The sequence below is a fragment of the Equus asinus genome, chromosome 9 (assembly GCF_041296235.1).
Source record: "Equus asinus isolate D_3611 breed Donkey chromosome 9, EquAss-T2T_v2, whole genome shotgun sequence".
Lineage (NCBI taxonomy): Eukaryota > Metazoa > Chordata > Mammalia > Perissodactyla > Equidae > Equus > Equus asinus.
Window position 1 is genome coordinate 16,944,852 of NC_091798.1, and position 19,583 is coordinate 16,964,434.

A 19,583-nucleotide genomic window follows, 5' to 3' on the forward strand; every position below is an offset into this window, starting at 1 on the left:
TGTTTAATGCCCTTAAATTCTGTCTAGCTATTTTTCCTGTAATAACTCCAGCCTACGTTACTATAGTTAAAAGTTAAATGCATATCTGATTAAAATCATCTTCGAAATTCTTGGGCAAATACAACACTTTACAAAATTTATTATGTTCTCCCTTCCTATTTGTTTATATGATGAACCACTTGGTAGGGGATGAGAAGACTTGAAGGAAATTATTATTCAAGCTCGAGGAACAGAGGTATCACGCAAGCTTACGCTTAATGAGAAAAGAAGCTACTTAAATGTCCCTGGCATTTTGCTCTGATGTTCTTAAACTAGTGGTCTCAACTCCTTTCAGATTGTCATCATAATTCTCGTAGCAGAGGTTTCCTATGGCAGTTGTTTTTCATGTCCTACTGTCTGAAGCAAAAAGTGGTGTGGGGCCTACTGTATTTTAAAATAAAATATTATCTAAAATAATTCACATTTAAGAATTTTATGAAGGCTTCTGGGATAAAGAGATAGCCTGAGTGGCGACAAAAACAGACACAAAAAAATAGAAAGCAAGATTAGGGATCCTTGCATAGCAATAAACAACTTTCATTTTGCTACATCTGGGATAAACAGGAAAGCTATGTAAATTCTACATTGAGCTCTAATCTGCTTGGATGTGATACTGTTGAGCCCAGGCTGCCGTAAGTCACTCTGGGGCCTTCTGCAATGAAGCAAATATAGCAAAAGCCATTTGCTAATATTTTTCAGAAGTTCATCTATTACGTGTTTTATTTACCAGTCTTATCATTCCTTTGTGGGGGGTAGGTGGGGGCTGAGTGGATTTATGGTGTTCTGTCTTATCTCTTACTGTTTTATCTAGATTTTTAGATATTGAATCTATCGTACTTGACACAAATGATATCACCTTATTCATCCTAATTCACCAATTCATATAGTGGATTTGAGCAGAATGCAAACCCTATAGGGAGAATGAATGATACATGGGATTACGCAAGCACAAAAGAAATTAGTCTTTTCTAACTTTGATGCAAATACAGGAGGATTGCATCAAGGAGAGTTTTACTTGTGAATGAGAATCTGGGATTTTGAGAGGAATTTACAGCACATTGGTTAGAGTACTATTAGCTTTGAAGCCAGACTATCTGGTTTTAGAAATTTCTTAGTTTGGTGTGTGCCTTAGTTTACTCATCTATGCAATGGAGTTTATAATAGTTATATTACCTACTTTACAGGGCTGCTGTGAGGAATGAAGCAGATGATATAAGTAATGTTGAGAATAGTGCCTTGCCATAGTTGGCATTCAATAAATACTAGCCAGTATTATTGGAGTGAAAATAAATACCTTCTTGCTTCTTGTAGTTGCTTTACATTCCTGAAAGGTTGTACACACACATATACAACACACAAAAGAGAACACTGGATTTATGTTTCAAAATATGTTTGAATCCACACAGTCATTGCTCTGGATTCATGACTTCTTGACATATAATTCTAGCTAAATGGCACCATTTCTTCTTCTATAACCAACGTAGAATTCATTTATCAAATGCCTGCCAGAATGTCTATGTGGCTCAAACAAAATTTCAAATTTTGAAGCACATGCCACACATTCTTGTCCCTGTCTGCTCTCCGTGGATGCTTTCAAACCAATCTCCTTTCCTGAAATACTGGAGAGGGACTCTATTAAATATTTTGGTTCCTGTTTTCTTCTTTATAATGTGGCCGTACTCATTATTTCCAGGAGCTCCCCAGATCTCCATTCAGTGCAGAGATAGCCTGCCCTGAAATCTTTAATTACTGATTATACCATCCTCCTAATCTTCTTTCCTCCTTGGTCTATTCACCCAAGGCTGATTTGTGTCTTCTGTCAAAGTCCCTATAGATGAAAATGCTTCTCAATTAATGTACGTCCGCCCCCCACCCACTGATTTATTTAAAAAAACTCCTATTCTGCAAAGAATGCCACTTAGAAAGGTTGTTAATCACCACATGCTTGTTCTGAGCTGTATTGTTCTGCATTGTATCACGCAGCTCGATTGTAAGCTCCACGGGGCACAGCCTTTGTTTTGCATGCCCTGACTATTGTTCAGTGCAGTGCGCATTGATGGCACTATAGAAAAAACAAACAATGGCTTTTTCCACATTTTTCCATTTTAATTGTCAAATGGGATGCTGTAAAAGCATAATTCACACAAGAAGTTGCGTACACAGCCTCTGAAATTGCTAAAATAAACCATGTGAGTTAAAAGGCTAAGTCTGTCTTTTTGAAGAATAACTTTCAACTCTTGTCCATTTGTCATTATTTTTCCTTAGAATTACCTGAAAGTCAAACATCTATTTAAATGATTGCAGGTACCCTTAACTCATTTGACTGAGGGGAGAACTCTCTAGGGGTTGACTCTGCTACCTGAATACACTTGGCACTGCCAAAATTATAGCGATTAAAAGTAATGTCTGTTACAGGCTTTTCATAAACTGGCTCTATAAAAGGTGCCATTTCCCGATAAAGTTCACAATTAGCACCAGAGACAGCAGTCGGCACATTTTAACCTGTGTTTTTTGTGAGAAAGTGATTTAAAAAAAAGAGTGCAGATTTCTTGCTGAAGCGCAATTTGTCTCATTTCTAGGAAATTCATACAAGGCAAGCATAACAGTTCAGTCAGTTGCCAAATATTTTAACTGCTTCTCTCTGACATCAGTTTCTATAGCATATCTCAGTTGGAATTGTTTCAGTGCATCTTTGGATTCAATATCTTACTAAACAGAATGCTGACTGAATGGTCAAAGCTCTAGATGGACTCTAAGAAACAGCAATATCACAGAAGACAGACATATAAATACCATAAATATAAAAGCAGTTCCTAGGAAAATTGCCATAAATAAATGGACACCACACAGGTCTAAATGTAAGGCTTCCTCAAGTCTCATACATATATACAGACAATTTAAAAGTAAGTTCGTAATGAAATATTTTAGAAATTTTTGTATAGGTTTAAATGATAACTAGTGGTCTTTGATCTTTAAAGACAAAATTATATGGTGCAGAGTTTTCTATAATGTCTATATCACAACAATTTCCTAGGACACTTGTCAAAAAGCAGATTCTCAGGCTCCACTCCAGAGCTGTTAACACAGATCTTCTGAGGGAGAAACCCAGGTGTCTGTATTTTTAAGAGTTCTCTCAGTTAATTCTTATTGATCAGGCAGTAAGTGCCAGAGTATTAAAATAACACTGGAAATATCAGTCTGTAGATCTTGTTTGGATGCTGCCAGGTACCTTCTTGTGTGCCTTGGGTCAGTTGTTTCAGCATTCTGAATACCTCTTTTGCTCATATAGAAAACGTAGTGTCTAGATTGGGTTCTCTTTCAAGTACTTTTCTACTCCAACATTAATTCTCTGATTCCAATTAAGAAGATGAGCTCGTTCTTATTGTTTTCTGATTTATCTTTACATCTCTGAGAGATTAAGTAAGCTTGCTAAGAACAAAGCACACTCACTTTCTTGTTTCTCTTGGTACATATAACTCAAGGCTAATTTCCCGACTGCATGCCAACGCATTAACGCTAATGTACAAAATCGCTTCCTTGAGAAATTTGGGTGGTAGGGGTGTTTGGAAGGGGATAAGCAATAAGGAAAAGTGTTTGATACAAAGATTAAATTAGGTTTTAGAAGACTCTTTGAATATCTATTCATAATATGGCCACAAGCCCCTGGAGAGTCAAATAAATTATTCTTAAGATTCTTTCATAAGATAATGGAGGCTAATTTGAAGAGGTAAATAGTAATTGCAATATTAAGCAGTTCAAACTACCTTTACAACTATTTCTGGAACTCCCCATGCTGACAGATTTATTTGATGCCAAGTCCTTTTCCCTCATCTTTTAAAAAAACATCTTATATAATCCGGCATTACCTATTTTACATATGTGGCATTTTGCTTAGCATTAAAGTAGTTTATTTGGAGAAGATCTTTTACAGACTATTCTGGGGAACAGCCTGCTACCCTCTTCAAGTAGCAGCAAAAGATGCAGGGATGCTTGTTTAAATGTGACTTCTCTTAACAGCTTGTGGAGATAGGGAGCAGAACAAGAGTGTAAACATTATTAAAATAGTCTACAGTGCCAAATGCAAGAAGGCAAATGCCAAAAATTCTCCCAAAGTAGCATGGAATTGACAAAGACTGCATACTCCAGTATTTACACTCTCACTTTACTATGACTTACCAAGGTTCATGCACCAGCCACGTGTTCTAATCCATAAGCTCCGGCTGCACACCTCTTCCCAACGGCTCTGCAGAGGAAACAACAGGTGTTTCTAGTCAAATAATCCAGTGGAACACTGTCAGTAAAGACTCAGATGGGCCTAGTAACCTACAGAATTGCTTCAAGATTTTCTTTTAATAGTCTCCTCTGCTTTTCTAGTCTTTGGGAAACACACACACACACACACAGTTGTTTGTACAAAATGCATTCCCCTACATTGTTTAACAGAATTCAACAATGTTCCCAACCTGACAACAAAGGCTTAAGGTAAAAAAGAATGCAGCAGATACATTTTGTGGCTCCTATAAAAAGAATAAAAACAGGGATTTCTGATAATGCCAAGTATTTTAAATGGAACCACCGCTGCCCTTTCTAAAACACTAGCTGTTCTATGCTTGTACATGAACGGAGTTCAAATGCGGAGCTGAGACAATAGCTAAGTCCTTGGGATCCTCTTTTGAATACTGTGTACAAGAGTGTGGCGAGGAGCACAGAAGATGTTTCTGCTAGGCATGAATTTTAATCTGCACCCTCTGGCCTCTTGGAGGTCTGAAGGTTTTGCACGGATGAGGCAGGAATTTACCCGTGCCCTGAAAAAAGATGATGTTATAGGCTGTTTTCCTTGGCAACAAGATACTATGTTTGTGGTCCCTCCAAGGAGACTAACCCTGCCTGACAGCTGGAGAGTATCGCGTTACTTGAATTGATTTTCTCATAGTTAATCCACTTTTAGGCATTAATTGACGGTGGCTGGAATGTGACTGGCTATTATGGTTTTTACTTTTTTACTATAGAATCCAGAAGATAAAAGAAAATTCCTGAAGGTTGTAGGTTACAAGTTTAGACAACTCATTATGAAATCTCCATCAAGATATAGGAAATCTTGTTCTCTGCAATGTTTTGTATCACTACCTCATTTTTAAGACTAACGTTTTGGCTGTTCTAATTCGCCCCGTGCTTATCCATCATATCCCTCTGTCAATTGTGGAAATACTGTTATCTAGGGAAAATACCTGAAACAGATTTTAAGCCCGTAGGAGCTAAGTTAAATCGAGTATATTTCTGGACACATAGCCTATATATGTTGAATGAATAAATAAGTAATGATAATGCCAATAATACTAGTAGTAAATGTTTTGGGAAGCTTATTATGTGCCAGGCACTATATTTTATCTAATCCTCAAAACAATCCTCTAAGTTAAATATTTTTCTGCAGACAATAACAGAATAAGTAATTTTCTCAATATCAAATAATAAATAAGTGGATAGGAAACTAGTGATGTCTTGATACATATTCATTGCTTTAGAATGCCTTATAAAGGAATTATACCCGACTAATAAGACTCAAGTAAATGTACAGATGGAAAGATACCAGTCATATTTTTTAACATGTTATCTTATAGTATAATGTTCAGTAAATAAGCAAGATACAGGATAATAAATGTTATATAATTTTCAAACATACACACACTTATATATACATATATAAAAACACATATATTTCTTTAGCCATACACATATTCATGTATGCAAAATGTAAGCATAACTTCCTTCTTACTGGTAAAATTGTAGGTGATTGTTTTCATTCATTTTGCTTGTCTCTATTTTATTTTTCAAATTTACATATATATTAATTGTACAATAAATATATATATATTTTATTGCTGAGGAAGATTAGCCCTGAGCTAACATCTGTGCCAATATTCCCCCTCCCCCACTTTATATGTGGGTCTCTGCCACAGCATGGCTGATGAGTGGTGCAGATCCATGCTCAGGATCAGAAACTGTGAACCTGGGCCATTGAAGCAGAGTGCATCAAACTTAACCGCTATGCCACGAGGCCAGCCCCACAATAAATATTTTTAAAGACACTTAGCAAATTAGAACTCTGAGATTAGCAATTAAAGCAGTGTAACCTGGGCAGGCCTTCATGAAGGAAGGCACTCAATCTAGTCCCAAGAATCTATCAGATTTAGGCAAACAGAGAAGGTGGATAAAGCTATTTAGAAAGAGGAGAAAAACATTCCAGCAAAACCAGAGGAGAGAAAATAACAGAGCATATCCCAAGGACAGTACAGGCCAATATTCCATGCCAGATACAGGCCAGTTTATAAAAAGAATGGGCCATATAGGGAGAAGTGTCCCCATATCACAGTCTTAAGGATGCGTATATTCAGCCTTTCCCATACTATTCCCATGAAGAAGTCTGGAAATATGTGAAGCTACACTAAAAACTAAAATTCATTTTCAAAATAGCATGTCAGTCACTTCCGTCAAGGTACACCATCTACACTCTGCCCTTTGTTCAAGCTTTACATGGCACCAAGGTCCTAATAATTTAGATAGAAGCCAAGTTATACAAGGGCTTTGAAGACATTCAGACTGGGGCATAAAATTCTGTTTCCTCCAAAACTGGCCTAATAGTGGTACCAACTTCCTAGTGTTGGGATGTGAAATACATAGATTACTGCATGTCAAAGACTTAGTACAATGCCAGGTACATCAAAAGTATTCCATAAATAGTACCATTAACACTTGTACTCGTTAGTTCTGCAGAGAACTCAAGGGAATAGTCACTGACAAAAGTGCTTGGTAGGACATTGAAAGTCCTCTTGTAGGAGAATATCTTCCCCATCACATTCATATAATCGACATACAATCTACAATTTCTGCCAGTAGTCATCCTCTCTGAACAATAGGCAAAGGCCCCTGCTTAGATGCAATGTCTATTTAAGGAAATAGAAAAAAAAAAAAGAACTAAACATTTACCAACAAACTGATATTTCCCCCAGTACTGCACAAGGCCCTTTACACACACTTCTGTATTTAGGCCTTACACAAAAACCTGTATTATTTCTGTTTTTAATCTCATTTAAAAAGTAAGAAAAAAGGGGCTACAAAAGAGTGTCTAATTTGCTGATAATTATTTGGTTGGAACATGGAAAAAATGAAATTCCAACCTATATTCATGTGATTCTTAAATTCCTGATCTTTCCATGAGAAGTCCTGCTTTATTGGAAAGAAGTAAGACATGATATAGAAGCAACAGCACAAGAAACATAAGTGCTGAGCCTGCTAACCATCTCTTTACCATTGGCCAGATCATTTAATTCTCCGTATGTGGGTATATTGACTGTGAAAGGAAGGGATTAAATTCTGTCAGTGTTTCAGGACCCTGTCTCTTCTAAAATCTATCAAGTCTAATTATTTAAAGCCACTGACAATGGGCACTTTTTAATAAGAGCGAAGGCTTACACAGTCCTTAAGTACATGTCAGGAGCTTTTCTAAGCACTTTACATATATTAACACATGGATCCTCACAATAGCCCTATGATGCAGTTATGATTAGATACTATTATTATCAACATTATACATATGAGGAAACTGAGGTACACAGATGTTAAGTAATATGTCCAAGGTCACATAAAAGGCAAAACAGGGCCCCTAACGCAAGAACTCTGGATCTGTTTTATGATTTTAATGGCTATGCAACCATCAGATCTTTGGGTTAAGGTCTGAGGAAAGCAAAAAAAGAACGTATGTTTTGATTCAGAATGTTAAGGATCTGGTGCTTGAAGGTGAGCAAACTTATTTAGCCCCAAAAGAATTATGAAGCCACTGAGAGCTGAAGTAGAAAAAGTCAAGGAGAAGGGAAAAGGGCTGAATCCAGGCAATTGTCACAGGCTTCCAAATTTGCACAGAGAGTCATAGTTTAATTCTGTGGTTTCAGCTATCCAGTCCATATCTTCAGGAAACAGCATTCAGATTTTTTTTGCTGAAACTATCCTTCCAGTTCTCGAAGGCAGTGGTTTTCAAAGTGTGACCCTGGACCAGCAGTGTCAGCATCACCTAGAAACTCATTATAAATACACCCTCCAGGAGAGTCTAATGTGAGTTAGAATTTGAGAACTACTGCATTAAGACATGTGGTTTGGATACACCTACTCTGGATCTGACTTCTGAAGTAGGCTTTTTAATCAGATGTGTTCAATCCAAACGTTGCCTACTCCTGAGAAAAGTGGCTGATTCACCCAAGTGGAGCCATGAGACACAATTTTGAAAACCTTATTGGAAACGCTGAGAGGACAACATGTAAGATCGGAACTGCTGGTCACTAGTATGGGAGAGCCTGCCTAGGAATGGAGCCAGCACAGAGAAATGCAGGGGAGACCAGGATGGGTAGAGCTGCGCCATATCCTTCCAATATCTCCCAGCATCTCTGAGTTCTATGCAACACAAACCATCCCCTGTTATGTGTTCATTTATTCCTCTTCCCTCTGCTCCGAATCCTCTTCCCACTTCCTTACCTTCCTCTGGCAGAACTAACCACTTCCTGTTCTCATTCTCACACCTATGTTTTCTTACACTGAACATGGTCCTAACTACTCTCCATTATAGTCAGTTATTTTTGTATCTCCTCCCCTCCTCCCAAAAAACAATCTCCCTGAAGGTAGGAGAGTAAAATTGCTGTTTATTTTTATATTTGTATGCCTAAAACTCAGGGTCATAATAGATGCTTAAAAAATGCTTGTTGAATAAATAACTTTCCTGCATTCCTCATGGGATTATTGCAAGGATCAAATGAGAATAAGACTTAGACTAGGCTTAGTAAAATATAAAGCTCTATACCAAGATGAGTCACATTTAAAATTATTAATCTTTTCTTTTGCAGGCTTATCTTTTCCACATGTGTCATCACAAGGAATGACTGGGAAGTAAGACTAGGAAACCCTGTGAATCTGAGATAAATTGATTACAAATAAGGCTGCAATTCTTTGCTGCTCGCTGTATGAAATCAGCACATATATACAAAGAAAAATGACCACTGGGATAGGAATATAAAAGAGAGATAGAGGTTCCCTGAGTATGTATTATGTAGAGATTTGACTTAGTCTGAGGGATTAAACACAAAAGTAACCAACAGAAAAACTGGAATGAGATAATCAGGCAAAGGGAACAGTATGTGTAAAAGCCCTGTGGCAGCAGGCATCTGGTGTAAGTGGGGTTGGAGTGGTAGAAAAAGATTGTACTGGGCACTAGGCTATGTTAGGGTATTTTGTTTGTTTTATCGAGAGTAATGAGAAACCATGAAAAGGTGTTAAGTAGAGGGATGACATAATCAGACTGCTATTTTGAAATCTCATCCTGGATCTTGTGGCTTTTACATAGTTATCCCAGGCCCCACTCTGATATTTTATTATTTTTATTACTTCTGAATTATAAAGTTAAAAATACAATAATTGTGGGGCCAGCCTGGTGGTGCAGCGGTTAAGTTCACACGATCTGCTTCGGTGGCCCAGGGTTCGCCAGTTCGGATCTGAGGTGTGGAGATGGCACTGCTTGGCACGCCATCCTGTGGTAGGCACCCCACATTTAAAGTGGAGGAAGTTGGGCATGGATGTTAGCTCAGGGCCAGTCTTCCTCAGCAAAAAGAGAGGAAGATTGGCCGCAGATGTTAGCTCAGGGCTAACCTTCCTCAAAAAAAAAAAAATACAATAATTGTTCTTAAACTTTCAAAAGTTATACTTATTTTATGTTTCCTAACTTTCACCTGAGCTATGAAATTTGCTAAATACTAACCCTTTCTTTACCTGGGAGTGAGTGTCATCACCTATGCATTGTGAAAAGTAAAGTTTGAATTTAATAGAGTCTAGAAACCATCATTTAAGGAAGTGCCTCATTCAAGATTAAATTCTACTCACACAAAAATTAATATACACATATCTGATTCTTGCACACATTATTAGAATGTATTTACTAATTTCAAATGTTTATATTTAAAGTTAATTTTGGACACAAGCAAATTAACACTATAAAATTATTTTCAAAAGTTATAAACTTGCCCAATTTTAGACATAAAACACTACAGAAGCATTTGTTCCTATTCAATCTTGAAATTAAAAATTATAAAATATGGGCACTTCAAGCCATTACTATTATGTGGCATCGAATTAAGGCAAATTACAATAAAGAGAAATATAGGATCCTTAAGGATATTCAGAAGATTGTATACAGAACCTCATAGCGCAGTCAGTAACATGTACTGGCTATTTAAGCCCTTAGTTTAGTCTAGATAAGAAATAGTTTGTTAGATTACTTTTTTTCAAGATTCTACATGTTATGCTAACTTCACATTCTTTTAAAAACCAGTTTTGTTTAATTTGGGTGTTCTAGCAATATTGTTGCAGATGTTTGACACTGCCCCACCTAAGTCACGGATTTGACACTCCCACATAATCTTCATGTTTCTCCACTGCCACTTTAGGAAGGCACGATTGCTATTGTCAGCTCCAATTACCACCCACTGCAGAGGTTTGCTTAAACTGATTAGTTAGAGAAGGTATATATGTTTCAGTGCCTTCGAGACAGAGCAAACTATATATGTAATTCACCATATGATGTTTACTTTCTATTCCACCGTAACAGAAGGGGGAAAACGGAAAAGACAGAGACAGCTTCAAAAACATGAACTCATAGTTGGCACCTCATGCCAGTTATGACCCCTGTTCCAACTCGGGCCACCATGCCAATGGTAGGGCTAGGTAAGGGGTTTCCAAACTCAGCACTATTGCCAATTCTTTGCTGTGGGGGCTGTCCTGTGCATTGTAGGATGCTAGCAGCATCCCTGGTTTCTAACCACTATGCTCTCCCCACAGTCGAAGCAAGCGATATAGTCTCCAGACATTGTCAAAGGTCCTCTGGGAAGCAAAAGTGCTCCTGGTTGAGAACTACTGCTCTCAGCCCTACCAATTTAGAGCTATGATACCTGCTTGCTTCTTACTTTCTTCCTGAAGTTAATTACCACCTGGAAATTATCTAGCTGTGCCACTGTTTGCTAGCTAACAGGCTCCCAATGAACTCTGATCTACCAGCTCTGATATCCTTCTGACCTCTATTCTGCCCTACTTCCAAATAGTCTAATTTAATAAGAATTCTAGCAATCACAGACCTAACAAAATGAATAATAGCTATTATTATAAAATGTTTAATAATTGCCCGGCTTTGTTTCCAAGAAAATGATATACAGATATCTCATATAATCTTTATAAAAACCTCATGAGATTAGATAATATTATCTTAATTTATAGCCAAGTGAACTGACATTTAGAAAGGTTAAGCAATGCTCTTAGGGAAAAAATCCAAAATCCTGATATTCCTTTCAAGGCCCTTCAGGATCTGGCCACAGTTGCTCTCTCCAGACCCACCCCACATCATGTTGACCAACCACGCTTCATTTCAATTCCCCAAACAAATAGGCTAGTCTGTGGGAATCCACACATGGTGCTCCTTTTCCGGCAGACTTGGTCCCCTGAATTCCCCTGCTCCCAAATGTGCGTATTCATTCTTTGGCTTTGGCTTGGACGTCAGTTCTATTAGACATGCCTCATCTAACCCCACATGATTAGGTCTTCCCTTTGGAGATTCACTGTACTTGACACTTGTTAAATGACCTTTGTTTCTTCCACTAGTCTGTGAGCTCTCTGAAGAAATGCACTTTGCTTAGTCCATTGTTGTTTCCCCAGTACCCAGAACAGTGCTGGGCTCAAAGTTATCACTGTGTAAATGTTATTGACTGACCACAAAATGAATGAATAATCAATTAATATTCCTCAAATCATTTAGTTCAAAAGTAGTGGAAGAGAGATTTTTAATACTCGGGTCTCTCTGATTTTGAAGCCAGTTTCCAACCTCTCAGGCCTATTAGATCAGACCTGTTTGAAAAGTTTCTCTCTCCCACTGGCTTTATTTTAGCCCTTCCCAGCTACCAACCATGACCTTGTATGAAGAAGACCTGAGACATACATGTATCATGTGATCTGATCTCAGAAATAGTAATGACTAAAGCTATTATTTTCAATTCCACAGAACGCATACCTAAAAAGAGGAAGTGAACGATTAAATTGAAAAATCAAAATTGGATGACTTTAATAAAAATCACAACCAACAATGAGCTACTTTTTCAAAATCCTGTACTAGATATTATCACTTCACATGATAGTGAAGTTAATACCGTGGTGGAGTCTCAAATGCCAAGTATCACCCACTGTGACTGTTAACAAATGGAGTTCCACCATGTGTGAAAATTTCATGATGAGACCGTCTGCACTTCCCAATGTATTTCAATAGATAGCAAGTGCTTATGGCTAAGACTTTTCTAACCAGTCTTCAGATTTCATTGAATTTCATTATGATCGGATGACCCTCCGCAAATCCAATAACAGGAGTGGCACAATTCTCTGCAAATGAGGGGCTGGATATGTTTACAGTATCTAAAATGCCTTGTGAAATATGTTTAATTATGCATGGGTTAACAGCTGTTTGTTTAGCCTGCTGTATATAGGAAGAGATATTCAAGTCAGAAATAATATATAACCTATTGGAAAAGGATATTAAAGACAGCTACTATGTAAACATCCACTTTGGAGCTGGATGCCAAATGTCAACATTCCTCATATATGAGTAACTGCTTTTTCTTATCTTTCCTACTGCCTGTGGTTTTGTAATTAGTCCACTGGGCAATGGCAATATTACAAAGAGGCTATTAATCTAAATTCATGATTTAATTCTACACTTAAAAAAACCTCTTAGCTGGTTGCTAAAGCTTAAATTCTAAACTCAACTTAAAAACAAATGAGTAAATAATTTTAAATAAAATGAAACAAAGATAAACCCAGCTCCATTTCCACAGACAACAACAACAAAATCTCTGAAAGGACAATTCTCTTAACCCTTCACCTTGGGGAATCGAAAGTACTAGATAATATGGTGGCAGTGGAAATGGCTATAATTCTTTCAGACTAACAGCAGTGACTTGCATCTCTATAATTGGATTATATATTATCCTACATAAAGCTTTTTGTACTGGTCTTTCAAATTACTCATATTGCCTGCCACTGCTTGGATCTCCTTTGGAAGCTAAGTTTGTATGTTATATTTCATTCTGCTTAAGTATATATTTATATGCATAATAAGTGATAAAAAATGTTTAATGAAAAAAAAATCTTTTAGAAATTAATTTCCTTTAGCCAACTTTCTACTGCCTGTGAATGGGAGGAAAATTTCCACATCCTCTGTCAACTTATCTTTGAATTTTTTTGCTTCTTTCTCATTCCAACAGGAAATTACTCAGATATAAAAAATAAATGCTTAAAATGTTTGCAAGGAGAACCTGGTGGCTTACAGAAGACTATTAAATGATGACTAGAAAAAGGGAAATGAGAATGAGATCTTAATTTTACTCAAAACTTACTATGTGACAATCACAGTGGCATTTTTTTTAGAAATTGTGTATCATATAATCATCATTAAAGTTCCATAAGATAGGAATTATTGTTACCTTAATTTTATTTTCCTAGAAATGTGACATGCCCATGATTATCAGCTAGATACTGAACAAACCAAAATTTAAATCCGTGTCTAATTTTTTTTGAAGTCTATGCTCTTTTTGTATATTTTGGATCATATAACCAACAAACATTTGTTGAATATCTCCCATTCATATCAGGTTCTATGCTAAATTCTCAGAGCTCTGCAAGACTCACAGTTTAAAGGAGTATATAAACTAATAAGCACATAATTACAATAGATAAAAAATGTAAATGAAGGGTATACAATAATACAGAAAATGTTGTATTACTTTATCAAAATGTTCAATATGTTACCTTAACAGAGAATCCGTTACTATATGACTGGTCCATGATGGCATCAACCAGATATTTGCTGACATTAGAAATTACCAGAAATATCAAGAGATACTGAATATAATGTGAAAACCTCAACCCTCTCATCCCTCAACCCTGTCCATAAAGCTATTTGCTAAAAGCTTCCTCTGTGTGTGCGCACCTACACAGACTTGTGTTTGACCTAATGGATCACTCTGTAGACATTGCTACATCTTGCATTTTTAAAAATCACATATCTTGTGGCAATTTCTATGTTAATACATTGTCTATTACATTTACTTTAACAGCTGAGTAGTCTTCTATTGTACAGAAGTGCGAGAATTTATCGAATTAATCTCTGTTAATGAACATTTAAGTTGTTTCCAGTATTTGCTATTAAAAAGTGCTGCATTGAACATCCTGTGCATGTGTGTTTAAGTAGAACTTTTTTATATATATTGGTAGATTCCTAACAGTAAGATTGCTAGATGAAATATTAACTTATAAGTGACAAATTCTGCATGTTGTTAAGTAGAATCACTACTTTCTAAGTAAATAGGGAGATATTGGTGACAATTAGAACTAAGTTTTTTCTCAAAGTAAGCTTAGACATCAATCCAGATTTATTATATTCCCTGATGAATGATCGAGGTAGTTCAATTCCAACATACAGAAAAATATTAAACAATTTATATTTTAAGCGATTTAAAATAATTCTCAAGAAGGGATTGTGGATATATGAAAGTTTTGTGGTTTGTTTTGATTTCCTTTTAAAGTGAGTTATTATACAGAAGTCCAGCAGAACCAGCTGGTTTCCTGGATAGCTCTGTGTTGTAAAAGGCTGTACATGGTCATGTGCCTCAGATTACTTTTCAAAGTAAAAAATTATTCATCAATCTCTACAGTTTCTCTTGAATAATGCATCACTTTCTGGTTAAGTAATATTTTTCAAAGGAGCAACCAATATAAAATAACTAATAATAATTAAATATTTACTAGATGCCAGGCACCGTTATAACTACTGGTAGGTATTTATTCATTTAACCCTCACAACACCCCCATGAAGATGTTTCATGAGCTGGAATTTGAATCCAAGGTGAACTCAGGTAGTCCCTCGCCAGAGTTTACATTCCTAACCACTATATTGTAGTTTTCCTAAGGATAAAACCTGTTCAAATCATGGAACTGTGCTAAAAAATTTTTAATATTAAGATTCTCTATCCTGGCTCAGTAAGAAGTTGATGCAAATATATATTCTACTGCAATTTGAACAGTTTCTCATGACAACTTCTAGCATGGACTGATCAAAGGCCGATGTAGATTAAAAGAATAATTAATTTTCAATTTGCCGAATAGATCCCCTCTCTCTCTCTCTCAATCTTTCCCTCCTTTTTAGATTAATCTACTTATTTAGATAGACTTCATTATGCCCAGGAAGCCAAACTAGTAATAGATGTTTTATCAATTCAAACAAAAAAACAAGATGCATCTTAACTTACCTGAAGTTACCAGAGAAAAAAATTTCAATCTTTTTTTGCCAAGGTAGACCGAAAATATCAAACATCTGAAAATTATAATTTTTAATTATTAAAATAGTACATTGGTTATTTGTATTAAGCGTTTCATGGTCCTCAGAGAATAAGTCAGTATATTATTACTAACATGTAGCGCCTCATAGTAGCTTTAGACTCTTTTTATGTTTAGTTGTTAGCTTAGTGGTTTTCAGATAGTACCACTGAGTTCAAAGACTGAGTAGATCTCCACTTAGACAGCAACTTTTTCATACCTCTGACACAAAAGACAAACAAATACCTTGTGCTACCTGATTCTCAAGAGGCACTGGACAGAGAAAGCATGGAATGCTTACTGCAGAAAGCATCTTTAGGGAAAATGATGATAGCACAGATTTTAAGTATAGTGGGTTAATAACACTGCTTTTTGTCAATGAATGGTTAATAACAATAACACTTACAACAATGTCTAATTTTATTTGGCATTTACTATGTGCTGGGCATTGTCCTAAACTTTTTAGAGGCATTATTTCATTTATTCTTCAAAGTAACACTCTGAGGTAGGTACGTTTATATCTACTTTACAGAGGGAAACTGAAGCAAAGTGTTGCTCAGTTACTTGCTCAAATTGACCCAGCTAGCGGCAAAGCCAGGATTTGAACTTGGACACGAGTTAATAGCTCTGGACTGCTGGAAACACTCCAGCATGTGAAGGGAGAAAGAGACATGCAACTGCCATTAAGTTATACACTCTCCCTGGCAAACATGTGAAAGAAACTTTTCAGATATTTACATTCCTTACGTTTATCTAGTTTGAAAATTTAAAATTCCGTCTCATGCTAGGCTAAAATGGAATTTGGAAAAATATAGATAACTTCAAAAATAAAGTTATCTGTGCTTTCTCCAACTCCCTCCTGCCTTCTCAGGAATATTGTATTTTGATATCTCTTCTGTTTATTACATAATTGATCTCTCCAAGTTAGAGCTTTATCATTGATTGCTTTTTATTTATTTTTTTAATTCAGGTGAAATTCATGTAATATAAAATTAACCACTTTAAAGTGAAGAATTCAGTAGCATTTAGTGCATTCACACTGTTGTGCAATTACAAACTCTATCCACTTCCAAAACATTTTCATCACCCCAAAAGGAAACCTTGTACCCATTAATCAGTTGTTCCTCATTCTCCTCTTCCCATAGTCCCTGGCAATCGCCGATTTGCATTCTGTCTCTATGGATTTACCTCTCATGAATATTTCATATAGAAAGAAACATATAATATGTAATCTTTTGTGTCTGGCTTCTTTTACTTAGCATAATGTTTTGGAGGTTCATTCACGTTGTAGCACGTATCAGTACTTTATCTTTCTTTATGGCTGGAAAGTAACCCATCTTATCCATATACCGCCATTTGTTTATCCATTCATGTGGCGATGGACATGTGGGCTGTCTCCATCTTTTAGCTATTGTGCATAGTGCTGCTATGAACATGCATACACATAAATTTGCTTGAGTACTGGTTTTCAGTTTTGGGGGATATACACTTACGAGTGGAATTTCTAGGGTTTTGTGTGTGTGTTTTTAATACACAATCAAGTCATTCGCACTTTAAAACTACTTTTATTCAACCAGTCAAGCACTTCTAGCTACAACCCAATCTCTTCCCTCCCCTCTGCATGCCAGTTTCTAGGGAAAGCTGTCTATATTTTCTGCCTCCATTTATTCACTCGTTACTGTTTCCTCAACTCATTCTATTTTGGCTTCTGCCTTCATTTTTCACCAAAATACATCTCACTAGAGTTACTGACAATTTCCAGTTTCTATTATTAAGTCTCTTGTTGCCTCAACAGCATTCAGCACTGTTAATTAATTCCTCCTTCTGGAAACGCTATATTCTCTTGGACATTATGGTCCCTGATCATGTCTGGTTTCTCCTTATCATTTGCGAGAGTAACCTCCTCTACCCAGACTTTAGGTGTTGAAATATCCTAGGGAAATTCTGAACACATGTTTCCTTTCTCTCTGTATGGTCTCCCTAAGTGATCGCAACATCTCCTATAGCTTTAAGTATACTCTGAGGAACCTTTCTGTTGCATGTCCAATCATACTTTCTCTTCCTTGTTCTTTTTGCTCCAGTCTCACTAGATTTTTTTTCAGTTGCCCATACCTGTTATACTCCCTCCTGTCAGAGGAACTTTGCACATGCTGTTTCTTTAGTCCAGACTTCCACTCCCTTCCACCTTAACCTACTCATCTTTAAGATCTCAGCTCAATTGTCTCTTCCTCGGTAAAGCCTAGTCGACTTCATTCACTAAAGCAAGGCTTCCTTATGTGCCTTTAACATCATATATTTTTCTTTATAACATTTTCTCCATTATTAGTATGATTATTTGTTTGATATCTGTCTCTTTCATTAGACTATAAATTTCTTTGGGTTCATATGTGTTTCATTTATAAGGATCCAGATCTATCTTTGTTCAAAATGACCTAGCATAGCGTTTGAATAGAGCAGACACACAATAAATATTTGCTGGATGAATAAATGAGATAAAGAGGGGGTTTAATACAATCAGATTTTTCAGCATTAGAGATGAGTAATTTCTTTAAAATCATTTATATTTTCTTTTAAAAATTAAAGAGCACCTCTAAGGCAAGTCTTGACTTGTCGTCAAACAATAACTCTTAAAGAAGTTCCTAAAGGTTTTTCGTGTACTTTATAGGAAAATAAACCATTATAAGCATGAAGTCAGCGGCAGAAGAAATAGAAGAATATCCGCAAAAAAAAAAAGTCTTAAAAATTCATAAAGAAGTTAGACTGGGAAAAAAATCTCATAAAATCATACAAACTGAGAACTGAAAGGAATCATCAGGATGATCTTATTCAATCATTTTATTTGAAAGCCAGTGCTACCCACATGATCTGTTACTAGAGTCAGAATCAGAAAAGAACTATCAACTCATTATTCAATATTATTTATAATATTTTTACTGCTTTAATTCAACTTCCTCCTTTTTTACATACAATTTTTCTTTTTTTTGAGGAAGATTAGCCCTGAGCCAATATCTGCTGCCAATCCTCCTCTTTTTGCTGAGGAAGACTGGCCCTGAGCTAACATCAGTGCCCATCTTCCTCTATTTTATGTGGGATGCCTACCACAGGTTGGCTTGACAAGCTGTGCATTGGTATGCACCTGGGATCTGAACGGGTGAACCCCGGGCCACGGAAGTGGAACATGCGCACTTAACCACTGCGCCACTGGGCTGGCCCGTACATACAATTTTTTTGATTGGCAGAAGCATAGTTTTTTATTTTAAAATTTTTTTCCTTTTTATTCTAAAATGACCCTACAAACTTTCCTATTTGCTAATACCCCCCCCCCAAAGTAGTTCATAATTTACAATTGGGGAAATATATATAAATGAGGAACTCATTTTGCAATAACATCCTCTATTTCTGGATTGCACTGTAGAACATGCTATATTTTGGTAAGAATGTATATCTAGTGACCTTAATTAGCAAAGATGTCTGACTTCTGTTTTTAGGACAAAAATATTTGTTTGTTGCCTCAAGTATAACTATCTTTGATTTTATATTTGATTATTTAATGCATTTTCTAACGAAATTATTGTAAGAGGGAATTTTGTGAGGTAGAATTTGTAAGTTACTCCTATATGTAAAGGTGGAAAAACTGTCTTGTAAAATGCTGATTGGATAGAAGTCAATTATTCTAAGGTAGGGATGAAACAAGATTTGACAATGGCCTCCCCTATTCACAACCATACTTGAGCACTAACTTTGTTAGCTGGAGGTATAATCAATTTGTGTAAAAGTCAAGGAGAACTCTAAGAGGAAGATAATAGAAAAATCAACTTTTTTCTTGAGGCTCACCCTCAAAATGAGTAGGTCCCATCTGAAGTCAGCTAGAAGTTTTTAAAATTTATTGGCTATATTTGTATTAGAGATATGTGTTGGTTGACTCCCATAGTTATTTAATACATAAGTTAGCTGTCAACATTTAAGACATAAGATTTCACTTAAAAAATCAGGATTTCTGGTTCCTCTTGAGAAATTCAGTGGTATGTTTGGGCCCTTTTTCTCACACAGTAACAATGATCTAGGCTGGGGCAAACCCTCTTCAGTTCATCACAGACCCC

The 19,583-nt window shown here is 36.3% G+C and overlaps 1 long non-coding RNA gene across 1 annotated transcript in view; it reads right to left on the minus strand.

Moving 5' to 3' along the window:
- Positions 1-19,583, minus strand: part of LOC123288754 (uncharacterized) — a 2,093,166-nt gene that overhangs the window by 603,974 nt on the left and 1,469,609 nt on the right. Inside the window, exon 7 of the long non-coding RNA XR_011505731.1 lies at positions 4,216-4,282. This is a non-coding gene — a long non-coding RNA (uncharacterized lncRNA). The remainder of the gene's footprint in view (positions 1-4,215; positions 4,283-19,583) is intronic.